The following is a 27197-nucleotide window of genomic DNA, read 5'->3' on the forward strand; positions in this document are numbered from 1 at the left end:
AGCCTCTCCTGAGAAGGGAGAGACCAAAGTCAGACTTGGCCACCACCCTTTGTTTACCTCAGTGGGCTAAGGAGCAAGGTCTGAATTTCCTGGCTTTGGCAGGTTTTGGGCCAGCCATGCATGTTGACCCATGGTATTTAATCCTGTGGTAGAACTAACTCACTCCCCTTCCGCCTCAGGAAAAGGACATGAGTTACTGCCAGGCCATTGCTTTTCAGACTGTGCCACAGCACTTGGGGAAGGTTTGTGTTGGGGGTGACATGGTTTTGGAACCAGATTGGGGCCTTAATCTCTGGCCACATTATCAAGAGAAGGGGAAGGGAAGGACTGGCAAGGGGTGGGGGCACCCAACAGCCAAAGTCCCCAGAGCAATCCTAGCTAACACAGCAAGAATTCCTCTAGGCCTCTGGGGAAGTGCTCTTCAGTCTGAACAGTCACTGCCCTTCCTTGGATTTTCTAGCAGGGCCCCTTTAAACCCAGCCAGGGGTCCCACAAGAGAACCATTGAGATCAGTGTGGCCCTCGCCATGCCCTCTTGCTGACCAGCCTTCATATTTTGCACACTATTGATTCCCTGCATCCTTCACATAGTAGAGGGCGTTGCCACACCGTGCCCTGCTCCACCATTGTGGCAAGCTGGTGCAAACCCAGTAGGAAGTGGGGCCGATGACAGGCTGTGACATGCTCAACTTGCTTTTTCAGAAAGGGACACGTCTCCCTTTTCTCTTTTAAGACAGAAGTGGCTGAGGATGAGCCACAGAGAAACCTGGGCTGTTGTGCATTGGTTCTTGGCCTCATCAGCTTACCTTCTGCTTATCTTTCCCATCAACCCACCCACACCTCCCTGTCTGTCATAGACACCAGCTTTCTCCCCCTGCTGCCTTTGCTCTTCCTATCATGTCTCTCACTAGCAGCTGTGGTCATCCCCTGGCTCTCAGCCTTACTATTTCTTTTGTCATTTTTGTAAGTAATGAGAAGAAATCTCTCTCTTCCAGGCAGAACATGCCTCTAATAAGCTGGGATCCTGTGAAAGTCTATGGAGAAGCTGATTGAACATTCCCAGTTGTTCCATTACCACTTTTAAATTCAGGGCCAGCCACCTTCCATTTAGAGCAAAGCTGTTCTGTGAAATAAACAAGCCTGGGAACACCTGTGTCTCTCCCCTCATGCAAAGCTCAGATAAGTAGGAGATGTAACCAAGGATCAGTGTATGAGGCTACCTTTTCCAAGCCCCTGGCATGGACCTCAGCCACATTGCTAATGCCACTGTAGCTGCAGTTGGAGCCCTGTTTGGGGAGATTATCCCTATGGGTCTGCATTGTGGCATGCTCCTGTGCCCCACTCTTCCCCCGTGCTACTAGAGAGAGAGGCTCTGGAGTGCATGGGTGAATTGTCCCCCTGTGCAGCCTCTTCAGCCTGGCCCCCAGCTTGCACAATGGATCTAGGGTGGTTCCACTCCCCTGAGCATCTTTCCCAGCCACATAGCAGAGGCAGCTGGATGGGGCTCATACTGCACCTGTTTGCATGAGTGCTCAGCTACATATCCTCCCAGGCGATGTGGCTACCCCCATCCTTCCTGCTGCACCGAGCCGACATGAGAAATGTGCACGATTGCTGTGAGAGGTGAGCACGAGGTGATCACGCAACTTCCTTCTCTGGGAAAAATAGGGGGTGAAATGCTTTGAATATAAATAGAGCCCTACAGAGGTGTGCAGCATTGCTCTAACAGGCTACAGTGTTCTCCAGAAATACACCGGAATGCCCCAACTTACTGCTATGCTTGAGGCATGACTGCAGAGCACTGTAGCATGGTTGTTATATAAGGGATGGTGGCTCATCACTGCAGATCTTTGTGACTTCTGTGTAATAAAAGGGAGATGCATATGAACTGAGCACATAGGCACACTCAGATGGGGACTATATAGCACTTACGGCGTTCAGATGGAACTCAAACGCACACTTGGGTACACACATGCACACACAGATTGGGAATGGGAGATCTTATTTTTTCCAAATGCAGAAGCCACTTAGAAATAGTGGATTCTAGATTTACAGTAGAACTCAGGCCTGGCAAAAAGCCAGCTCTAAGCTGCTGCTGCTTAAAGGTTATTCCACAATCATCCTCAAAGCATAGCAAGACTTTCAAACAAGAAACATTTTCCTAGCATAGACTAGAAATACTGCACAAGGATTTCCCCCCTGCCCCCTTTCGGATTAAATTTTCATTCAGAAAACAACGGTTTGCAAAATGCAAAACTTTGAAAGACAAAAAAAAAAATCTGATTTTTTTTTTTAAATAAAACCTCAAAAACTACTTGCTCCCTTAGCAAAGTCACCAGCTCCTCAACCTCCACTTTAGCCTGTGCTTAACTGTAAGTACATTAATACTCCCATTGAAATCAATAGGACTACTGCAGTTCCTTAAAGTTAAGTATGTGCTTAAATGCTACAGCTCAGCATAGGGGAGCCATCAGCTCCTATTAAGAAAATAACCTTTGAACCTGCACCTTATGGCTCTGATCCAGCAAAACACTTAAGTGTGTGTTTAGCTTTAAGCAAGTGAGTCCCATTGACTTCAAATGGAACTGCTTAAAGTTAAGTTAAAGTTAAGAATGTGCTTGAGTGATATGCTGGATCAGGGCCCCAATGTTCAGCACCTTACAGGGTCGTCCCCATGGAGCAATTAGTGCACTGTCAGATGTGGTCACCATACCTTGCCATTTCTCTCAGCGAATCATAAAAAAAATTTGCTCTTTTACAAAAGCAAGAACCAAAATGCTTTTCCAGATGGGGCCGAGCCAGGTGAGGGTTACCCTTTGTCCACCAGACGTGCTGCTCCTGGATGCTTTCTTAGAAAATGAAACTCATTTTTCCTAACCACGTGTCCCCAGCCCAACTCCAGACTCAGCATTTTTAGCAGAAGAAAAAAATTAAACAGAATTGAAGAAGAAAAAAAAAGGAAAAGAGACAAGGCTTTGTAGAGCTTCATTTTCTTCCCCTGGGCTTACAGCTTCTTCCTCAGAGTAAAATCCACAGGTAGCAGGGCAGCTGATGAAGTAGGAAGAAGTCCTGGACACAACCCATGGTCTGATCCCCAGTTTGGGTCATTATTTTGCTCCCTTCTTCGTGCCATCTAGCCCTTGAAGCTGCTCTCTGTTGAGCCAGGATGGAGGCAGAGGTGCTGCTGCTTTTATCAGTACTGCAGCAAGCAGCTTCTGAATTCCCCTTCCCCCAGGATGGGACATTCATACTCTTCTTACTCACCTCCAGCAGGGACAGTCCCTGTGCCACAGGTTTGGTGTGATGACGAGGGCTCCTCTGAGATCAAACAAGAAACTGGGGATTTTTACTGGGTTTTCTCCCCTCCCCTCTCTCTTTCTTCTCATTTTCTGGAAATGAAGCACACTCAGTCTCCAGTTTTTCATGCCATTTGGCACATTTCGCTGCTTTGTGGGGGCGAGAGCTCGTCTTTTTAGCCCTGACTGCTTTCAGATAGGCTGTAGGGACTTTACAGCCTAGTTTGTCTCTTTCCTGACTTCCACTCAGCAAATAAAGGGACTTTCTTCTCCTCTTGCACTGACAGCTGGAATTTCTGATGATCTGGTTTAGTGAAAGCTTTGAGGCCATTTCCCAATCAGGCTTCTCCCCTGCTCATTACTGTACCTTTGCTGGGGTGACCAGATGTCCCAATATTAGGGGCTTTGTCTTGTATAGGCAGCTATAACCCCCACCCCAATTTTGCACACTTACTATCTGGTCACCCTAACCGTGGCAAATCCGTATAAAAGGTAGTTGTTTTCATATAGAGCCTGATCATATCTCCCATATGCTCTTAGTGAGTAGTTACTCATGCGAGGAATCCTGGGGATTTCAATGGGTCTACTTGCATGCGTAGCTGCTCATCCAAATGAGTAAAGGATTCCCACAAACGCCCTCAGGCATTACAAATAGTAAATAATAATCACTTATTATTAATAGAGGCAGACCTGAGTTCTGTTCCTCTCTCTGCTTTTGGCCTGCTAGGTAACCTTGGGCAGGACCTCCTTGTACTTCAGTTTCCCCATCTGTAAAACAGGGATAATTATACTGATCTCTTTTGGCAAACACTTTGAGATCTAGAGTTGAAAAGTGCTATATTAATTAATGATAATTATATTCACATGTACTATATATGTGCAAGGGATATCCATGTGATAGTCAGTGTTTTTCTAAAAGATAGCTCCATTAGCTATACTTGAACTGGAGCATGAAGCAGAAATTGATACAGGAAAATTCTGTGGTCTGTGTTATGCAGGAGGTCAGACTAGAAGATCACAATGACCCCTTCTGGCCTTAAAAATCTATGACTAAATTGCTGAGTTGTGATAATTTGTATATGCACCTTGCATCTTTGATCAGTTTCACCTGCACTTTGCCCACTGGGACTACTTCCAACTTTCCAAACCTCTCAGCAACTTGAAACAGTTGCTAAATGCAAAAATTAAAAAATTTGCCACAAAATCCAGGTCTTGACTGATATGATGAAGTGGGAATTTTCTGTAATGTTTTTATGAAGCCTATATGTGCTTCAGTTTCCCCTAAATGCTGCATTGTTACCAAGTGGGGAAAGGGACTGTTTGCTCTCAGGGCATGCTAGGAAACATCGATATGGATGTCCCCTAGCTGCCTGGCCTTAGGTGCTCCACTGATATGGTGACTGAGAAGACAATGACAAACCCAATAACCATGACATTGATACTTCGTAACCAATGACCTAGGGAGATACTGATTTTCTTCACCTCTCAGCATGGAAGCTGAGCAACATCACCCAGCTGGAGAACAAAGGACAGAGGTGTTGGCTGCTGGAAGGAGTCAGGGCTCTCACCTGGAGTCTGACCAAGGAGGGACAGACAAAGCTAGACTAATGGGGTTCACTACAGCTTGGCTGGGCTCCCCAGAGTGAACTATGCATTAACCTTCATTCTTCTGTGCTAACCAGAGGACTTACTGTGCTGTGTTCCAGTTCCTAATAAACCTGACTTTTGGCAACTCTGTAGTGTCACTGCAAATGCTGGGTGAGGTGCATTAATCCCTGCAGAGCATACAAGAATCTCTCTCTGTTGGACTCACTGAACAGAGCTCATAGTGTGAAGCAGGGACCTGAAGGCCCAGAAATCAAGTCTAAGGAGGTGGTGAAGCCATATGTCCTACCCTGAAGGAAGAAACAATGAGGAGTCCTTGTGGCACCTTAGAGACTAACAAATGTATTTGGGCATAAGCTTTTGTGGACTAGAACCCACTTCATCAGATGCAATCCTGAAGGAAAAGTGAGACCCCTTGGGGGCCTGGCACACTAACGGGGTTCTTCCTAGAGACTCTTCCATAGCTGGGGGTGTAGCACCAAACCTGTAGATTCTTGACAACCAGTGACAGATTTAAAAGCTGAATATCTCGTAAACAGATCAGGCTGGCAACAGGTGTTTAATCACACTGGAAAGAGACTGGGATCTCCCTTTTAATTTCTAGCCTTGGTAGGTTCCAGCTTATCAGTCCTTAAAATCATGAACCCCAATAGCTATTCGCATAGGTTTGCGCATGTGCATGCTGTGATGCTCTGTACCTCGGGGGAACACCCAGCACCCCCATGTTCATCCTTGTAAAATGATTGTGTGGTATACAATGCAAAGTTTGTCATGTTGGGTGTCTTCGGAAGGCTCATGATGTACTGAGCCTTGTTGTTATAGTGATGTTATACGTTATAATGTAATGTATATAGTTATGAGGCTGAAAATGTATCCTCATGGCTTAAAGCAAGCTTAGACAAAAACTTTCCAAGAGCAGAGAGTCAGTTCACATCTCATCAGGGCAGGTATAGGACAAACCCAGCCCAGCCTCACAGGAACAAAAGACGCTGGCCTAGGCAGCAACAAAAGAATCTGTTAGACACTCGAGGGAGTCACCCCCCCCCTTCCTTTGGTCAGTTTGGAACTGCAATGAGGTAATGCTCACCTGACTCTGAAGGTGGGGGGCAAAGCCAAGAGGGAAGAAAGGACATGATAAAAGTAAGAGACATTTGCCATGCCCTCTCTCTTCCACCTACAGCTACAGACATCACCAAGCGACTGAAGCGCTGATCAAAGGGGAGAGCCTGGCAGAAGAGCAACCAGCCAACCTGTGGTGAGAAGCATCTAAGTTTGTAAGGACATTGAAAGTGTTAAGAGCAGCTTAGAATGGATTTTGCTTTTATTTCATTTGGCCAAATCTGACTTGTTACGCTTTGACTTATAATCACTTAGAATCTAGCTTTATAGTTAATAAATCTGTTTGTTTATTCTACCTGAAGCAGTGCATTTGGTTTAAAGTGTGTCAGAGGCTCCCCTTGGGAGAACAAGCCTGGTACATAATTTCTTTGTTAAATTGATGAACTCATATAAGCTTGCAGCGTCCAGTGGGCATAACTGGACACAGCAAGACGGAGGTTCTTAGGGTTGTGTCTGGGACCAGAGATATTGGCTAGTGTCATTTGCTTTCAAGTAGCTGGGAGCAGTTTATATGCCAGAGGCTGTACATGAACAGCCCAGAAGTGGGGGTTCTCACAGCAGAGCAGGGTAAGGCTGGCTCCCAAAGTCAAAGATCGGAGTGGCCTAGCAGATCACTGGTCCGAATAACATCAGAGGGGAACATCACAGCGGTGCAGCGAACAGGATGTATGTACGGCTTGTTACTCCAAGTGAAGTTCACACTTTAAGCACTGATATTTGTGATTTTAAGTGAGTCTTAAGTGCAGTGGCTAAGAACAGTCAGGAGGAGGTCACAGTTTTGTTATTTTCTGTTTGTTTATTTCAGGTGAGGGAAATAAGCACAAGAAAGCAGAAAAATGACTACCAGTGAGGCAGCTACAAAACTAGAGCTGGCCAGACTGGAAGTGGAAGGAAGGCAGGGAGTTTCAAATGTGGCAGGGAACTGAGGCTCAAAGAAGCAGTTGCGGCCAGGGAAACTGTGGAGGCAGAGGCAGCCAGAGAGGAGGCTGCATACGGAAGGGCTATGGAAGAAAGAGAGAGAGCAAAAGCACCAGTTGGACCTGCTAGAGAAGCAGAACCAACCCCCCCCAACCCCAACGACGCCTATCACTCCAAAAATCCACAAATGGGAACACTTATGTCTTGCATACAGTGAAGAGGATGATGTTGCTGAATATCTGACTGCCTTTGAAAGGCTGTGTGTAATACATGAAATTCCTGATAAGAGCGTTCCGACCTGATTGCCAAATTAACTGGTAAAGCTCGAAATGTATTCAGTGGAATGCCTATTTAAGATGCTTTAGACTATTGTAAATTTAAAGATACTGTGTTGCAAAATTTTCAGATTATCCCCAAAACATATAGAGTTAAATTTAGGAATCTTAAGAGAGATATTGTTATGAGTAATGGGGAATATGTAAATAAAATGAAAGATTTGTTGGGAAAATGGGTGAGGGATAAAGAGGTGGCAAGTTTTGAAGGAATGCTTGATCTTGTTGTTCAAAAGCATTTCTTAAGCATATGTAAGGCCAGGGGTGAAAGTAACTTACAGGACTTACCGGTACTGCCAGAGTCCTGAGGGGGTGTGGCCTCATCCGGAAGAAGCGTGGCCTCTCAAGATTTAAAGGCCCTGGGGCACCAGCTGTGGCTGGGAGTCCCAGGGCCTTTAAATCAACCAGGGGCTCCCAGCTGCTGAGGTGGCTGGGAGCCCCCCGGGCCTCAGGGGCAAATTAAAGGGCCTGGGGTTCTGGCCGCCGGGGGGAACCCCGAGCTTTGCGGGGCTGGGGCAGGGATTTAAAGGGCCCAGATCTCCTGCCACTGAGGGGAGCCCCGAGCCCTTTAAACCCTGGCCCCAGCCCGGCCGCCAGAGCCGTGGCCAGGATTCAAAGGGCTCTGGGCTGCCCGCAGCCCCAGGAAGCTCTGAGCCCTTTAAATCCCAGCCCCAGCGCGGCCGCCGGACCCGCGGCCGGGATTCAAAGGGGTCTGGGCTGCCCGCAGCTGTGGGGAGCTCTGAGCCCTTTAAATCTCAGCTGCGGCCGGGATTCAAAGGGGTCTGGGCTGCCCGCAGCTGTGGGGAGCTCTGAGCCCTTTAAATCTCAGCTGCAGCCGGGATTTAAAGGGCTCTGGGCTGCCCGTGGCTGCGAGCAGCCTAGAGCCCTTTCAATCCCCGCCATGGAAGCTGGTGCGGTCCAGCACGGCGTACTGGCTCTTGCCAGTATGCCGGATCGGACCGAAACGGCTTACTTTCACCTCTGTGTAAGGCTGATGTAAAGCTGTGTCTATGGGACAAAGATGTAAAGACTGTGGATGAGATGGATTTTTTAAGCTGATGTCTTCAAACAGAATCCGGCATCTATTGAGGGCAGGCCACAGAAAGTGGAGTTTAAAACTAGTGGGAAAGGAGGATCTCATTTTGCCCCTGGGAAGAGAGAAGGGGATTGGGAGCCTAAACATTCTCTTACTCCAAAACATTCCTCTACCCCTCATCCCAAATCTCCTGTAAAAGTAGAAGAGCCCAAAAGGTCCTATCAGTATAATTCCACCAATCACCCGAGGAGTAAATGCCCTGTGCTAGGAGAAAGCAGGCAAACAATAGCTCATGTTAGTTCTGCTGTCCTCAACACAGAAGTCCCCCAAGCAATTGAAACCTATCATATTGGTTCTGTGAGGTTAGCCTTTGCAGAACCAGATATGGAGCATGTTAAGGCTGTCCAGATTGATGGCGGGGAATACTTGGGGCAGAGGGATACAGGGGCACAGATCTCTCTGGTTAAACAGATTGTGGTTCCAAAGGCCAGTATATTTCTTGGCCAAATGGCAGAGATTGTGGGGGTGGGCAAAAGCAGATTCCTCATACCACTAGCTAAAATCCATGTGGTTTGGGAAGGGTTGGAAAGTGTTTTGACTGTGGGGGTAATGGAACACCTCCTGTTCGGCCTGCTTCTTGGTAATAATTTTTTCTGTGTAGCTCAAGTTAAAGTATTTGCCTGCAGCAGGAGGGAGTTTTATGCTGGGACCCCTGAGGGAAAGAGTAAACTCTCAGGAACTGCTGAGAGAATGGAAGAGAGAGAGTCTCCTTGATTCTTCTGCAGCAGGGAGAAACCACAGGCTTCCAGGTAGTTGAGACCAACTCCTGCACTGCAGCTGGAGGCATCACCACATCAGGAAGGGATGAGGGTGTAAAGCCTGCCAGGGAAAGAACTGTCCAGGTTGTTAACTGCCAGCAGGTTGCAACTGAACCAGAGACAAACCCAACTCTAGGGAGCAGGGAGAAATGTGTCCCAGAGGAGAGCCCAGAGAAGGGGCAGGGAATCTCAGAAACCACTGAGGTGGGTGAGGATTCCTGTGACTCTGTAACACAGGGAAGCCGGGTGCTTTCAAGTATGAGAGGGGCTGAGACTAGCTCCTTTCCAGCAGAAGGCAACATGCCCTCAGGCGCAGGGGCAGGAGAGGTGTTGTCAGAGATTAAGGAAACTGTCCCAGTTGTTAGCTGACAGAGTTCTGCAGATGAACAAAAGACAGAACCCTTTCTAGGAGGCACAGAGAAATGTGTCTTAGGAGGGGGTCCAGAGGAGGAAACAGGGGAAGGAATAGTGGGGGTACAGGAATGTCTCCTCACTAGTCGCTTGGGGCAGGATGCCCAGTATACTAGGAGGGTGTCTGGGTCAGAATCTGTGCACTCAGGCACTCAGCCTGTGACCCAGGTTTTGAGAAGGAACTATGTAACCGACCTCCTGGAGGGGAGCAGTCACACAGCTGACTTCTCAGGGACAGAGAAAGGGGTGGCAGAGGGTGTCCCAATTTTTCAAGATGCTATTTCTGATAAGCTTTTGGAAAGTAATTGTGTCTCTTTAAATCAAGATGCAGCTCCAATGCCTGTGATAACAGAGGAGTTGGGATCAGAAAATTGCCCGAATACAGATAACCCAACTGACAGAGAAGGGGGCGTTTTCCCCCAGGCTGGTGAGACACAGAGAAGACTTATGGGAAAGCTGCTGGGAAAAGGTGAATCTGATCAAAGGGAAAACACACCTAGCCCAGAGAGCACAGATCACAGCCCTCCAGGGGGCAGGGAAGGACTCAGTGCTGGGAGGGGGAAACACAGGGTAACCCCAAAAGGAGAGCTGGATTTTCTGTATATGGACAGTCCTGGGGTTGGAAGACCACTCCCCAAAGGGCCAGCCAATGTGCAGGATCCCTCTGAACACATATCTTGCCAGACCCTGAGGCACCAAAACTCCAGAAACATGATTAAATTAAGAGCCTACATGGGGGGAACACTGGAGGGATTACATGGGAGAGAGTCAAAGGACACCATGAGTAATGAACAAAGTCACCTCATACTAGAATATGAGAACAGAGGGTGTGGTATCATAAAGATACTTGTAAATGCACATCTGAGACACAAATTTTGGTATTAATGTTAAGTTTGGGAATAAAAATTTTGTTACTGATGTTAAACCTTATGGTAATGCTAGTTCTCAGTTAATACCTGTAAACAGGATTAAAGCTTATCACATCAGAGAAACCATACAAAACCTGGTTTGCTGTGTGTGAATGGGAAAACTGAGGCACGCTGCCTTATGGCCTTAATGGCTGGATGCCAAAAGAACTATAACACAAACTGCCTTCAAGCTAGTCAGTGACTAACCCTCTTGCAGTAAACGAAGAGGGGAGGTGTGACACTGTGTACCTCGGGGGAACACCCAACACCCCCATGTTCATTCTTGTAAAATGATTGTGTGGTATCCAATGCAAAGTTTGTTGTCGGGTGTCTTCGGAAGGCCCATGATATGCTGGGCATTGTTGTTATAGTGATGTTATATGTTATAATTTCATGTATATAGTTATGAGGCTGAAAATGTGTCCTCATGGCTTAAAGCAAGTCCAGACAAAAACTCTCCAAGAGCAGAGAGGCAGTTCATCAAGGTAGGTATGGGACAAACCCAGCCCAGCCTCACAGGAACAAAAGATGCTGGCCTAGGCAGCAACAAAAGAATCTGTTAGACTCTTGAGGGAGTCACCCCCCTTCCATTGGTCAGATTGGAACTGCAATGAGGTAATGCTCATCTGACTCTGAAGCGGGGGGGACAAAGCCAAGAGGGAAGAAAGGACATGATAAAAGGGACAAGGGAGAGACATTTGCCATACACTCTCTCTCTCTCTTCCACCTACATCTACAGAATACCACCACCACCACCAAGCGACTGAAGCGCTGATCAAAGGGGAGAGCCTGGCTGAAGAGCAGGCGCCTGTGGTAAGAAGCATCTAAGTTTGTAAGGACATTGAAAGTGTTAAGAGCAGCTTAGAATGTGTTTTGCTTTTATTTCATTTGGCCAAATCTGACTTGTTATGCTTTGGCATATAATCACTTAGATCTATCTTTATAGTTAATAAATCTGTTTGTTTATTCTACCTGAAGCAGTGCGTTTGGTTTGAAGTGTGTCAAAGCCTGGTGGAACAAGCCTGGTACATTTCAGTTTCTCTGTTAAATTGACAAACTGGTATAAGCTTGCAGCGTCCAGCAGGCATAACTGGACACAGCAAGGGGGAGTGGCAAAGGGGCGGGATAGTTCAGTGGTTTGAGCATTAGCCTGCTAAACCCAGGGTTGTGAGTTCAATCCTTGAGGGGGCTATTTAGGGATCGGGGGCAAAAAAAACCCACCCACAACAACTAATAGGGACAGTACTTGGTCCTGCTAGTCAAGGCAGAGGACTCAACTCAATGACCTTTCAAGGTCCCTTCCACTTCTATGAGATAGGTATATCTCCATATATTATTATTTTTTATATTATAAGACAGAGGTTCCTAGGGTTGTGTCTGGGACCGAAGATATTGGCTAGTGTCATTTGCTTGCAAGTAGCTGGGAGCAGCTTACATGCCAGACGCTGAGCGTGAACAGCCTAAGCGTGGGGGTTCTCACAGCAAAGCAGGGTAAGGCTGGCTCCCAGAGTCAAGGATTGGAGAGGCCTAGCAGGTCACCAGTCTGGATAACACCAGAGGGGAACGTCACACAGTCAGTCTCTCTCTCTCTTCCCCCCCCTCCCCTTTATTCTCCTTAAATATTGGTTGGGAATATTTTTTTTCTGGGACATCCACGTATCTTTGGAGTTTCTTTCCCTGTGGAATCACATTAAAAAACTGATGTTAAATACAGCCCTTTTTTGGCTTGCTGAAAGCTAAGTTGGTGAGATGACTGCCTGGCTCCCATGGTGCTTGGGTAGTGCTAATCACCCAAAGAGCAGGTTTCACCTTTTGCAAAGAGTAAATTAATTCTGTTTTCAGTATTTTCCAGGCACCAAGATTAAAGATAAAGGACTTAGTTCTTAGTTACTCCATCCCTAAGCCTGGGGCTGTGTAACAGAGCACACTCCACTGTCATAGAATCACAGAAGATTAGGGTTGGAAGAGACCTCAGGAGGTCATCTAATCCAACCCCCTGCTCAAAGCAGGACTAAGAACAACTAAATCATCCCAGCAAAGGCTTTGTCAAGCCGGGCCTTAAAAACCTCTAAGGATGGAGATTCCACCACCTCCCTAGGTAACCCATTCCAGTGCTTCACCACCCTCCTAGTGAAATAGTGTTTCCTAATATCCAACCTAGACCTCTCCCACTGAAACTTGAGACCATTGCTCCTTTTTCTGTCATCTGACACCACTGAGAACAGCCTAGCTCCATCCTCTTTGGAATCCCCATTCAGGTAGTTGAGAGCTGCTGTGAAAGGAGTCCAGGAGAGCTGGCTGTATTTTAAAGAATCCTTATTGAGGTTGCAGGAAAAAAACATCCCAATGTGTAGGAAGAATAGTAAATATGGCAGGCGACCAGCTTTGCTTAACAGTGAAATCCTTGCTGATCTTAAACGCAAAAAAGAAGCTTACAAGAAGTAGAAGATTGGACAAATGACCAGGGAGGAGTATAAAAATATTGCTCAGGCATGCAGGAGTGAAATCAGGAAGGCCAAATCACACTTGGAGTTGCAGCTAGCAAGAGATGTTAAGAGTAACAAGAAGGGTTTCTTCAGGTATGTTAGCAAGAAGAAGAAAGTCAAGGAAAGTGTGGGCCCCTTACTGAATGAGGGAGGGAACCTAGTGACAGAGGATGTGGAAAAAGCTAATGTACTCAATGCTTTTTTTGCCTCTGTCTTCACAAACAAGGTCAGCTCCCAGACTGCTGCACTGGGCAGCACAGTATGGGGAGGAGGTGACCAGTCCTCTGTGGAGAAAGAAGTGGTTCAGCACTATTTAGAAAAACTGGACGAGCACAAGTCCATGGGGCCAGATGCACTGCATCCAAGGGTGCTAAAGGAGTTGGTGGATGTGATTGCAGAGCCATTGACCATTATCTTTGAAAACTCATGGTGAACGGGGGAGGTCCCGGATGACTGGAAAAAGGCTAATGTAGTGCCCATCTTTAAAAAAGGAAAGGAGGAGGATCCGGGGAACTACAGGCCAGTCAGCCTCACCTCAGTCCCTGGAAAAATCATGGAGCAGGTCCTCAAGGAATCAATTCTGAAGCACTTAGAGGAGAGGAAAGTGATCAGGAACAGTCAGCATGGATTCACCAAGGGCAAGTCATAGAATCATAGAATCTCAGGGTTGGAAGGGACCTCAGGAGGTCATCTAGTCCAACCCCCTGCTCAAAGCAGGACCAAACCCAACTAAATCATCCCAGCCAGGGCTTTGTCAAGCCTGACCTTAAAAACCTCTAAGGAAGGAGATTCCACTACCTCCCTAGGTAACCCATTCCAGTTCTTCACCACCCTACTAGTGAAAAAGTTTTTCCTAATATCCAACCTAAACAAAAAGAAAAATTTAAATAATATAATTGGAGATATACCTATCTCCTAGAACCGGAAGGGACCTTGATAGGTCATCGAGTCCAGCCCACTGCCTTCACTAGCAGGACCAAGTACTGATTTTTGCCCCAGATCCCTAAGTGGCCTCTTCAAGGATTGAACTCACAACCCTGGGTTTAGCAGGCCAATGCTCAAACCACTGAGCTATCCCTCATGCCTGACTAACCTAATTGCTTTCTATGAGGAAATAACTGGGTCTGTGGATGAGGGGAAAGCAGTGGATGTGCTATTCCTTAACTTTAGCAAAGCTTTTGATACGGTCTCCCACAGTATTCTTGCCAGCAAATTAAAGAAGTATGGGCTGGATGAATGGACTATAAGGTGGATAGAAAGCTGGCTAGATCGTCGGGCTCAACGGGTAATGATCAACGGTTCCATGTCTAGTTGGCAGCCGGCTTTCTTTCACCTCTGCTGTTAAGCCAGGCTGATCGCCTGCCATATTTGCTATTCTTTCTGCACATCGGGATGGTTTGTTCCTGCACCCTCAATAAGGCTTCTTTAAAATACAGCCAGCTCTCCTGGACTCCTTTCCCCCTCATATTAGCCTCCCAGGGGATCCTGCCTTTCAGTTCCCTAAGGGAGCTAAAGTTTGCTTTTCTGAAGTCCAGGGAAGGTATTTTGCTACTCTATTTTGCTACCCACCTTTCTTCCTTTTGTGAGGATCCTGAACTCAGCCACCTCATGGTCCCTGTCCTGCCATCCCATACCATTACCAGATTTGCCTGTTATGTTGGGATACGCTCATTTATTAGGGTTACTCTTCCGGGGGAGGGGGTTCTGTAATTCAATCAATGTACTGCTTGTATCACTTATGTTCTCATATGGAGCTCTATTTCTCCCAGCTGCAAGTTCCCGCCCAATGGAGCTATGCTGCAGGACCTAGGTTCCCCAGGGCTGGGTTCTTGGAGCCCCAGAATCAGATGAACACATACAGTAACAGAGCGCATCTGAGAGGACAGGGTTAATCAGCACTCACAAGCTGACCCCTTATATGTCCCTGGACTCGGTAGATTAGGTCGAGCAGCATTTTCAAGCTGTCATCCTCAGAGGCCCTCGGATACAGCAGGCTGGGTCAAACATCACCTCCAAGCTGTCACCCTCATATGCCATGTACACCGCACTGGAATAGAGTAAGCCTGAGCAGGCTGGGTCGAGCAGCACTTTCATTCTTCTACCCTTATATGTCCCAGGTTCAGAACGTCCCTATTCCCACTTTCATGTTACAATTGTTCTGGTACTAACCCACGTGATGAGCGAACCCCACAGGATTTTTGGGTGCTATAGGGATCTTAAGCTTAGGTACGAGGAGCGTTGCTGCAGACCGAATGGGGAAGCCAAAAAACCACCCACGGCAGGGGGCGGGGGCAGGGGAGGGAGAGAGAGAAGCAACCAGCTGAACCATGAAATTATTTATTGCCAGGTAATAACCATACAAAGGGAGGCAAACAAGCAAAACAGTGATAATATTAAATCTAACTTAAATTTGGTTATAAAAGTCAAGTTTAGAAAACTATAACTGATCAAACAAATCAGGGTCAAAAGGCTATAGCTAGAGAGAGAGCGAGCACTGGGTTCTCACCACTCTGTGAAACTTGAATCAATTGGGGGTCCCAGGTGGTGGTAGCTGAGGTGGTAGCTGGAGACAGGCAGAACCCACAGCACGATCAGTCAGGAGACGAAGTCCCAGTGGAACTGATGCAGATTTTGGATCCAGGCATCAGAGCACTTACTTGAGCGTGGGTAGAGGTTTTTGTAGGGAAAGAACAATGGTTTAAGGGAGAACACTAGATTTGTTTATGGATAAACTGATGGCTTAAGGGAGTATACCAAAGGTGTTTTGTTCAGGCTAGACAGTAGGAGCTGATCATTCCTGGCTTGGGGTGGTGTTCCTTGGTGGGAGCTCATAATGCAATTAGGCAGCTTCACTATTTTGGATACCAATAAAGGATTTATTACTAGAATTGGTCTGATAACTACTGAGCTGGGTGTGTGCAGGCATGGGTTCATTAACATCTGCAGCAGAGATCCCCATCATGCAGTGCTTCCCTGCCTTTCTGGTCCTAGAGTTCCATGCGGTTCTTGCCTTGGAATCTCTGTTCTCCATTCTGTATGTTAATGGGGATGCCTCCCTGTCTCATCTCCGATGCAAATGAGGCTAATGGAGTTTCCTTAATTCTGTCACCCTTGTCCCAGGGGTTTAGGTGTGTCTCTCCCTGCCTTTTCATTGCTTTTTGTAAGTCTTTCTTCTGATCTGTTTTGGTTCAAGCAGAGGCTGAGGGTGGAAGGTCTTTCGTGAGTCAGGCAAAGGCTGGGTTCTGCACCCTGGTTCCCCAAGAACACAGAGCTGGTAGGTAACAACAAAGTCTTGAATTCCTCATTTGTTAACACCTTTATGTGATGTATTACTATTATCACCACCATCACAGTTCCATCCAGCCTTTCTATTTGCAACACTCTTCAGTCATCAGCCTTTTCTCCAGGGAACAGGAGAGCTCTCATCCTCCTGCGATGCCTTCTCCCTCTAGATTTGCTTCCTGTGCTTTTTTTAAACTACCTCTCCCAGCAGATGGGACAATTAGCTCCTTAGAGCCCTCAATCCACAAGCTGGTCAGGTAATTAAGTAGTCCATTCCTCAGTCAAGTTTTCTCTGGGCTGGGGGAACTAACCAGAGCTTAAGTGACCAGAGTGCTGGGACAATTGTTATCTCTCAGCACTCTGTCACAAGCAGAGATGGGGGAAGCAAATGGGGAGAGCAAAGCTATTTTTGTACTTACTGTATTGTGAGGCTAAGCAGGCTTCTTCCTGGGCCCTGGCGTAAATTAGAGTAGCCTCAGGGGTTTAAAGATTATTATTTTGTATTGCAATAGCACATAGGAGCCTCAATCGTGGGTCAGGACCCACTGTGCTAGGTGCTGTACAAACACAGAACAAAAGGATAGTCCCTGCCCCCAAAAAGCTTATGATTTAAGTGTATGATGGGAGAAATCAGATTGATACAATGAAACAGGCCAGAAGAGCATTAATCTTACATTTTATGGGACAAGTCCCACTTAATAGTGCCATTATAAAATAAAGCAAAGCACCACGCCATCTTCTCTCCCCAGAATGCATGTCCCATCTTGCTTCTACTGCACAATACACTTCTGTGTGTTAGAAAGTATTTTGTCTTTCTTTGTTCTCCACCTATGTCATCCTGGTATCTTCCTGATTAATTCAGAAATGCCACAGATTTGAGAAAAAAAACTAGAAAGGAAAAATACTCTGACCCAATTACTGCAGTGATTCAGAAGAAAGCACAGAAAAAGGACATGGCAAATTCTAGGGGGTTTTAGTAAAAGATAACACTTGATTAAGTGGCTCATTCAGGGTTCAAGCCAATACTCAATGTAGTCAGGGAGAGTCCTATTGACTCCAATGGGTGTTGAAGAAGGTCCTGAGGTTAGAACACTGGGCCAGATTCTCAGCTGGTGTCAATCAGCATAGCTCCATTGAAAACACCGAAGCACCTGAAGATTTGGCTTGTTGTATGAAACCCCCTGTGAGCTGGCAGGGAAGATCTCAGTCTGGGGCTCCTGTAGAAGGCTTTATCAATGATAAGTGGGTGTTAGCCAGCAGGGCTGGCTTTAGGAAGCGTGGGGCCCGATTCAAACAGTTTTGCCGGGGCCCCGGCAGGGATGACTAAAAAAAAAAAAAAAACACGTAAAAAAACATGTGGGGCTTGTACTCACCGGGCAGCAATCCAAGTCTTCGGCGGCGGGTCCTTCACTTGCTCCGGGTCTTCGGTGGCATTAAAGGACCTGCCGCCAAAGACCCAGAGCACTGCTGAGTGAGTAAAAATTAAAAAGGAGCCTCTAGCCACGGAAAGGATTCTCGGCCACTTGCCCCATCCCCCAGCAGCTCTGCCACTGGGCACGGGGCCCTCTTAAGCGCGGGGCCCGATTCGGGGGAATTGGTGGAATTGGCCTAAAGCCAGCCCTGTTAGCCAGAATGGTCTGATCTGGGGATCTTTCATGTGGCAGAGGGGAGGTAACCAATATCTGGCAGAGAATGTATTTTTGACTTGATTAGGGTGATCTTTATAGAACTGTAAGGGTCCGTGTACGGGTCCCCTTGTCAGGTGAGGGGTCGCTCTTCACCTTCGGGGTGCCTGGGAACCAGGCCGCCTCACTACCGGAGGCTGGGTAGCAGTTCAGTCTTACAGTCCACGCCCTAGATCAGGGCGGGACAACAGGCAGTAGTCCTGGGCTCAGACCCTCAGGCAGGGCTGAGCAAACAAACAGTAGTTCAGTTTATCAAAGCCCAAGCCCTAGCTCAGGGCGGGGCAGCAATAGGTACAGAGCTCAGTCCCTCAGGCAGGGCTGAGCAGCAGTTTAAGTTTGCAGAGCCCAAGCCCTGGCTCAGGGCAGGGCAGCAACACAGATACCGGGCTCAGACCCTCAGGCAGGGCTGAGCAGCAGTTCAGTTTGTAGAGCCCAAGCCCTGGCTCAGGGCGGGGCAGCAACACAGATACAGGGCTCAGACCCTCAGGCAGGGGCTGAGCAAACCACAGGTAAGTCCAGGCTTCTAAGCCTGAGCCTTGGGGTGAGGGGGAGACTGCCACCCATGAGTAAGGGGTGACAGGGGGGACGCAGGCCCACTCACTCCACTGCGTCCTGGCCCGGGGCCCTAGCAGCAGCGTGGATCCGCTGCAGTCAGTGGGGATCCTGGCCGCAACACACTGACATAGGCTCAGTGTCGGCTACAGCCAGACTGGGGTCAGCTATCCCCGGGCCACTTCCAATCTCCCCCTCCGTTGGTACCTGTATTGTTGGGGCTTCGGCAGGGGGGTCCACCAGCATTGGCTCCTCAGGAGACGGGTGCACAGGTGGGCTTGACTCCTCCTCAGGGTACCGGGCTCGGGGCAGACTCGGCCAGTCCTCCTCAGGGTACCGGGCTCGGGGCAGGCTCGGTTCAGCAGGAACTCGGGCACCAGCATCTGTCCTCTCCAGCGGCCGGGGCCCAAATGAGTGCTGGGCCCGGGCCTTTATACTTCCTGTCCCGCCCCTTGACTTCTGGGGGGCGGGGACAGGTGGCGGTGGCTCCGCCCACTGAGGCGGCTGTTCTGGCTCGTCCCTCTCAGGTGCGGCTGGGAGCCAGGCCGCCTCACTACAAGAACACTTATGAACTAATGGCATCTTCATCATTATAGTCTTACCATTTCATTGTGGTCCCTCATCAATATGAGGCATCCATCTGTTGTGTCTTGGATTACACTAAAATCATAAGCTCTTTGGGGCAGGACCTTCTGTTGTTCTGTATTTGTACAGCTCCTAGCATCATGGGGCCCTGGTTCATGATGGTCTCCTGCTAGGCACTACAGTGACAGTTAACAATACTTTCCAGTGGGAAAGGCTCTCCCAGCAAATTTTCTCATGGTATGGTCATGTATCTCAGCTGAAAGAGAACAGGCTCCCTCTCTCTGAAATCATCTGGGTTCACTTCCTTTACAATGTAGCACCCAAATGGATTTACTTTTCACGCACCGTCTTGCCAAAGGGAGAGAGAAAAGAAACAAGAGACAAAACTTTATTATTAATTTCCAAAATCGAAAACAACTTCTTGGTTAACATCACAAGGGAGAATTCCTTTGTATTGATTCTCTGCTCTCTAACTAGTGAGCATCCATTTGCAAAATCTCATTTATTTCTTTATTGCTCAGCTCAGAATTAGTCAGCAGGATCCAAAAGTGATTCCTTTAAGGTAGGTAGTAAGTGTTAGAGCCTCAGATAGTGTAAATTGGCATATGTGCATTCAAGCCAATGAAGCAATGCTGGCATACACCAATGTGAGGATCTGACCCTCTGTGTGATAAACATTAGCTGCATGAATAAAATCCCCCTTTGGACAAGCCTGGGGAGGGATGGGGGCTGACAAGAACCTTAGTTACATTGTTGGAAGGTATCTGGGTTGAAATGGAGCACGAGGTAGAGACCGGAGCACAAAGGAATAAAGGAAAATGAGTCAGGGCAAAACCTTTGAAGCTTTGCTATTACAGTGCACTCCTTTTATAGGAATCACATCCGTCCTGCATGATTTGATTCTTATAAGCAGAGTATTTTAGGTGTAGGAATGATTTTGTCCCAGTGGTTTCAATCACTATATGCAGTTGATTCTTATATCAGTGATTCTTATAAACGGAGTGCACTATTACAGTAGCACAATAGCTTGCATCCAGTTTCAGAGCCCCGTTGTGCTAGGCACTGTTCATAAATAAAGACAGGCCCTGACTCAAATTGTTCACAGTCTATACAGGCAGAAGGTGGTAGAAAGGAAACTTTTGCCCTGTTTTACAAACGGGGAAGTGAGGTACAGGGAGAGAAGCAGTGACTGGGCTAAAGAAAGTCTGTGGTAGAGTGAGGAATTGAACCCCCATTTGCTGAGGTGTCAACTAATGTCTTGGCCACAAGGCCGTCCCTCCTCTATTCAATGGGCCTGTGTGCCTTGGATTGAATCCACACAAGCAGTAGGGTTGCCAACTTTCTAATTGCACAAAACAACACCACTGCCCTGCCCCCTCCCCACCCCAGCTCACTCCATCCCCCCTCCCTCCATTGTTCGCTCTCCCACACCCTCACTCACTTTCACCAGGCTGGGGTGGGGGGTTGGGGTATGTGAGGGGGTGAAGGCTCCAGCTGGGGGTGCAGGCTCTGGGGTGGGGACAGAAATGAGGGGTTTAGGGTGTGGGAGGGGCTCTGGGCTGGGGGCAGATGGTTGGGGTGTGAGAAGGGGGGCTCTGGCTGGAGGGTTGGGGCCAGGGATGAGCGGTTTGGGGTGCAGGAGGGGCTCAGGGCTGGAGCAGGGGGTTGGGGTGTGGATTCTGGGAGGGAGTTTAGGTGGGGGAGGGGGTTCCAAGCTGGGGCAAGGGGTTTGGGGTGTGGGCTCTGGCCAGGCGGTGCTTACCTCAGGTCTCTTCCAAAAGTGACCGGCATGTCTGGCTCATAGGCGGAGGGGCCAGGGGGCTTGGCACTGCTCCCACAGCTCCCATTGGCCAATAAGAGCTGCGGAGCTGGCACTTGGGGGGGGCAGTGCACGGAGCCTCCCTGACCCCTGCGCCTAGGAGTCAGACATGCTGGCCACTTCCGGGAGCCATGCAGAGCCAGGTAGGGAACCTGCCTCAGCCCCGGGCTCCCGCTATACTGCTGACCCGACTTTTAATGGCCCGGTCAGCAATGCTGACTGGAGCTGCCAGGATGCCTGGCAACCCTAACAAGCGACGGAGTTGGCCAAAGGCATCCAAAGCCTCCAGCGCATCTGCCACAGGAAAATGAGAACTCCCCCACCTAGAAGCCCTGCTTCCACTGAGAATTAGGTCGCCCCTGCTGCAGTCACAGGGAGGTTAAAAGGTGGCTAATGGGAGATGCTGCAGCCAAGAAGAGGTGCACAAAATAACTGATGATCCCATATATTCTGGTTTGGAATCATAACACCTGCCAGGCCACAGCCCCATGTGCAGTAGGTCACTTGCTCTCTAGTTCTCACTGTTCCAAAAGGGCAGCCCCTGAGTCACTTACACAGAAGAGATTAGACATGGTTCACTTTTTTCTGAATAATGTTTACCCTACAAATCCTCTGTGTAACTGAGAACACACTCTGCAGGGAAACAAGCAGGGTTTTCTCTGCATACGTGGGTACTGGGGTCTGTGGCTAGGGTTAATGTTGCCCTCTTTGACATTGGTGCATGTGACTGTGCTCAGTGAGTGCCACTGACTCAGACAAAGCTTCCAGAACATTGCGCTGGGAGCACTGGCACCTCGTTAAAGGCACAGTTTCATTGGGCAGCTTTTCAATGTTGTCCTTAAATGTGTTTAATTAAGAGGGCAAAAATCAGGTGAGGGGGATGGAACCTCTGGCCAGTTCATTCCCCCTTTGAGATCACCAAGGGACATTGCTGGTGAGCTGGTCGCTGAACACAGCAAGCCGAGCCTGAAAGTGGCTTGGAGGTGGGAAGAAAAGAGGGGAACCTCCCTCCTCTCAGACCAATTGGATGTTCTGGGTCCAGGAGACTCCAGACCCACCGGAAACCTTTCTGCTCACTTGGAACACTGAGCAATTCCATTGCTGCAGGACCCCTCAGTATCAATCACCCTCAGAAATTAGTGGTGATGAGTGCGTGTGCACTATCCGGACACAGATTTCAACCACCCCAAACATTGAGGCTGGAGCAGGGCTTAGTTCAGACCCAGCTTATAGTGAGACTTAACTGATTGGTGCCCAGATCCAAAGGCCTCTGGATGCCCTACGAGAAGAGAACTAAACCAGTGAATTGCAGAAGTGGGCAAGGCACCTCGACTTAGTGCAAGGGCAGAGAGTATGACAAGAAAGGGCACAAAGGAACTAGCTCTGCAAGATTCGGTATTTGGACCCTGATTTATATGGAAGTGGAGAAAGGTGAGGGAGCAGGAGCTCTATTCCTGTTCAGACAGTGGAGGAACTCTGCTGTCTAGTACTTCCCAGTGAGTCTTGCTTTAAGCGGCTGTGAGTTGCTAGAACTTTCCAGCTCATATAAAATTTGCCAATCAGGTTGCAAATTCAGGGCTAAATCCCTGGTCTCCTTACTCCCATGAGGAGTCCCATTGATTCCACCCCATCCTGCTACTCAGCTCGGTGCAGGGGCAGAGGTTCAGCTCCAGCACAAACCAGCACAGTTGAATGAGTCTGGTCTAACTAGCCTCCCATACTAGCCTTTTTTCTGTTACTTGCCTGCCCAACATCTAGCACAACAGAGCCGTGGTCCTTGGTTGGGCTCCCCAGGAAGTACTGATATACACATAATGGATCTTGGCTAGAGTTGTGCAAAACTACCAGCTTTGCCCAGCTTTCAGGGAATCCATATTTCCCTTGGTGAGGCACCTTCTGTCCAAGAATCTCAAAATGTTTTACAAGCATAGCAGCTAAGGATTAAGATCACCTCCGTGTCACAGATGGGGAAACGGAGGCACAGAGATGTTACATGACTTGACAAAGGCCAGAAACTGAGTCAGTGGAGAAGGCAGGAACAGCACACTGTTCTCCCAACTCCACAGTCTCTCCCTTAACCACAAGATGACCGCTTCACCCTTCAGCCTTTAGTTGCTATTATTGTTGTTGTTTTATTTATTTGTGCAGAAGGGCCCCAATCAGAGATCAGGCGTGGAGCTGGGAAAAGTTTTGCAGATTGCATTTTTTGGCAAATTAACTATTAGTTACAGGGTGAGTGCAACTATTCATAAATCCAAGTCAAATTCAGCCAAGCGTTTCAGCTCAGGGGAAAAAAAGAAAAAAAAATCAAAACCTTTTGTTTAGACATTGTCAGAATGATCTGTTTTGACTGTTTGTTACAAAATGATCACCTGTTTTGAAATTTTGCTGGATTTATTTAAAAACAACAGACAAATAAACTAACTTAAATGAAAAAAGGAGCAAAATATTTTGGTTCGAACAATTTTTTTTTAAATTGTGGTCGAGAAAAACAAAAAAAATTCATGTTGAGTTGACCCAAAACAAATATTTTTCCCAGATTTTTCCATTTGATTCTATTTCTGGCTCATCCAGCATCACCCAGCAGGCCAGTGGCAAAGTCACTGTCTTGCTCTGTGCCTCAGTTTCCCCATATGTGAAATGGGAATAATGATTCTGCCCTCCTGTGTAAAGTGCTGAGAGATCTATGAATGAAAAGTGCCAGACAGCTGGGTATTATTCTTAGTTGCTTAAAATGCTTTACAAGAGCTATAACACAGACAACCCTTGCCCTGGAGAATATACAGCCTCACTAAGACACATGCAGAGTTGACAGGATGTGTGGGGATGCCCACTAAATGCTTTTGCCCTAGTCAGATGTTTGCTGCAAAACATGTTTTTTAAGAAAACAAACCCCTGGGACGCGAGGCGAAAAGCTACTGCAGCTTTTACTTGAACTTGAGGAATTGATAGTTTTTAATTTTGCTGCTTTGAGCTGTGAGGAGAGTGTTTTCCACCCAGGTTGTGAGCTACCTGCTGTGTCAGCTATCCCCTTAGATAATGAAAAGGAAGGAGTGGGCAGTCCCCCAGAGGGCTGGGTTTTTTCACTTGTTAAAGGGGAGAGTCCCTAGAAAATTTTGCATCCCTAGCAGGATAGTATCATCACTTGGAAGGTTTTCCCCTAAAGTGGCCAGACTCAATGTACTCGCAATGAGAGGGAGTTATGCTGGGAAGAGAAGGGGTCTCCCCACCCCCCGGAGATGCCTTAGGTGGCTTCTTCACTCCCACAGTGTCAACAGTGATGCAAAACCACAGAGGGTCAGAGCAGCTGGGGGTAAATTGACATTGCTGCATTGATTACAGCTGGGGCTCTGCCGAGTCGCTTAAGCTGAGGATCTGGCCCAGAGCACGTCAGGATGGGAGCACACAAGGAAGGGGGAAGGGAGCAAAATGACATCAAACTGCAGTATATTGCAGAGGATGGGATAGCTGAATGGGGGAAATGGTAAAGCAAGATTGAGCCCTACTCAACAGTTCCAGAGGCAGCTCAGACCTGGGCAACAATCACAGCAGCACATGGAGTCTGAAATCCTGGCTTGATGCCAGCTTTGCTGTTTAATCACTGTGTGGCCTTGGGCAAGTCACTTCCCTGCTCTGTGCCTCGGTTTCCCCAGCTGTAAAAGGGGGATAATGCTGCTCTGCCTCTCTGAGGGGCTGCAAGGCTGGATGCATTCCTGTTCCTAGAGCCCAAGAGGTGAATTCTCAGGTCTGGTCAGCAGAGGCAGATTAAGGTTTCCTCAGGCCCTGAGCCAGAATAAGTGGAGGTCCCCTCCCCACCCCTTCCACCTGCAGCCCTGCCCCTTCTGCCTGCAGCCCCACCAATGGCCCCATCCCTTTCTGCCCCTTCTCTGGGCGGCCCCTGTTCCATCTAGTGTCCTCCCCCACTGCAGCCTCCCAATCCCTTTTGCTCCTTTCTGCCTCCCTCACCCCCCACAGTCCCAAGACCAGAGAAGCTCTGTCCCCGTGCCATGGCCCCGGGGTTGCAGTGTGGAGTGAGAGCTCTTCCAGTCCCAGGGCTGCAGCAGTGGTCCAGGTGCTGGGGCTTCCCCCCACCCCACCCCCTGCACTTCTGTGGGGGACCAGGGAGGAGGCGCTGGGGCTTCTTCCACCCCACCTGCCCGATGCTTCTGCCGGAGAGTGGGGACAGGCGTGGGGGCTTCCCCTGCCAGGGATGGGGTTCAGGGCCACTGAGGGGGGCTTCTCCCATCCCATGGTTTCTGACAGGGAGTGGGGTTGGGATGCAGGGGCTTCCCCTGCGCCACCCATCCGGCAGCCGGGGCTCCGCGCTTCTGCTGCCTGGTGGCAGATGTTTTTCCGGGGCTCCCCAGTTGGCTGGGGCCCCTAGGCACAGGCCCCCTCAGCCCAGTGGCTAATCCACCACTGCTGGTCAGAGACTCATGTTAATTTCCTCCTTCCCCTCTCTCCCTAAATTTCCCTCTTCCTTTCTGTCTTTCAGTTTTTTATTCCCTGTATTTCACTTTTAGAATTTGCATCTGTGCCAAGGAGATTCGAAGGGTGACATGAAGGGGAACAGAAAACGGAAAGAAAGAGGAAGAAAATATTTTCCATTGGGGGAAAAGGGCAGGTTCTTGGTGTCTGGTGGGGAGACAAGGGCTGGGCTGGATTCCTGTTCCCTCCATTTTGGGTGACCAGACAGCAAATGTGAAAAATTGGGACGGGGGTGGGGGGTAATAGGAGCCTATATAAGAAAAAGACCCCAAAATTGGGACTGTCCCTATAAAATCAGGACATCCGGTCACCCTACCTCCACTCAAGGAGCTGGGGCTCAGTGCTCTGAGTGCCGCCATAGGGCTCAGCTCCTGGGAGGAGCTCCATACAGTGACTTCTATTGGCTCAGTACCCATGAGCAGGACCTTGACGAATAAATGTGTGTGTGACTGGGTATAATGCCCACACCTACCATGGGATAAATGCTCTCTCTGGCTCCCAGGGTTCCCAGGGCCAGCCAAGCTGTGATTGACACAGGACCTGAGGGACAAAGGCATCTCTCAGGGCTTCTCTAATTTATCCTGGGGTGGTAAGTGAGCCCTATGCGCCTCGATTCCATTGTCAGGACATGGAGCATGTAAGCGTGAGCCAGTGAACCACACAACTGGGCTCCAATCCAGAAAGAGCCCTCCTGCACTCCTGTCATGGAGGACAAGCTCAGTGGCCCTCAGAGGAACAGCACACAGGGGCGGCTCCAGGCCCTAGCACTCCAAGCCCGGGACCAGCGGACCCTCTGCAGGAAAGCCGCTGAAGGCTGCCTGCCTGCCGTGCTTGGGGTGGCAAAATGCCTAGAGCCGCCCCTGACAGCACAGGAGAGCTCAGCCCCCGCCCCCACACACTACTCGTCAGAGATTCCCAGCCTGGCTCCTGTGTGTTGCATTGGTCAGAACTGAGCCTGTAGTACTGGTGATCATTAGAGGACAATGCAATGTCTTTCTATGAGGGAGAAGAAAGCAGAGATCTGTCCTGATTAAAGCTCTTCATGTTGTGCCTTGGTGAACACAAATTCCCCCTGTGGCAGGCTAGCCCTGCGTGGGGCACCCTCCAGCATCAGGCTGCAGCACAACAAATGGGCCTGCCTCAGTTTCCCCTTCCTTCCACCACAAATGGACCATATCTCTCAGTGTCTGACACAAAGCCTGCCTCCAGCCTTAATTTATTCAACTACACCAGAGCAGTGATTCCCAAAAACCCTTGTAGTAAAACCGTTCTCCAATTCCCATTGTAAACATAACAAGATACAACAGGTTTTTCTGTTCCCCTCTCCAGGGAGATCACCTGACGTCACCTGCCTAAGAGTCAATAGCAGTATTGTGTTGCCAGGTCCTTTTGCTCCTCATGCAGGGCCCCACTCTCAAGGCTTCCCTGCCTGAGGGACAAGTCTCACAACTCCTTTAGTACACAGCCCCCGTCAGGTCCCCTGCAAGAGGGCTCCCCACAGCATTCCCCTCCCCACACTTCCTTGCCTGTGTGTCCTACCCCAGCTCAGGGATCCACCCTTCAGCAGCCATCCTTCTTGCTTCCAGACTCAGCTTCCCTTGACCAAGAAGGATCTTCCCCTTTTCTTGTGGGCCGCTCATCAGCTCCCCCAGCTGTGGCCTGTTCTCACCAATACTCCCATTCCAGCTCTTGTGGGAACTCAGCTCTCTCTATTGGGTCTCCTACTGCTCTCTCCCAAGCAACTGCTGCCAGCTCTTCCTTGCTGCATCCTGTCTCTGAGTCTCAGACACCTTCTACTTCTGGTTCTTCTCAGGCTCTGACTCATCCCAGCCATAGGTACTGGAACTAGGGATGCGGG

General features: G+C 48.7%; 1 protein-coding gene across 14 annotated transcripts in view; it reads left to right on the plus strand.

The window, feature by feature from the left end:
* Positions 1-27197, plus strand: part of F8 (coagulation factor VIII) — a 147270-nt gene that overhangs the window by 5676 nt on the left and 114397 nt on the right. For 9 of the 14 annotated variants that reach the window (XM_045029655.1, XM_045029650.1, XM_045029653.1 and 6 more), the window contains 5 exons: positions 6081-6155; positions 6825-7254; positions 8967-10003; positions 11182-11255; positions 16125-16202. The gene's annotated coding sequence lies outside the window, so the exon portion shown is untranslated. Of the gene's footprint in view, positions 1-6080; positions 6156-6824; positions 7255-8966; positions 10004-11181; positions 11256-16121; positions 16203-27197 lie in introns of those variants that run through there. The other 5 variants (XM_045029649.1, XM_045029648.1, XM_045029651.1 and 2 more) reach the window with 5 other exon arrangements.

The sequence above is a fragment of the Mauremys mutica genome, chromosome 9 (assembly GCF_020497125.1).
Source record: "Mauremys mutica isolate MM-2020 ecotype Southern chromosome 9, ASM2049712v1, whole genome shotgun sequence".
NCBI lineage: Eukaryota > Metazoa > Chordata > Testudines > Geoemydidae > Mauremys > Mauremys mutica.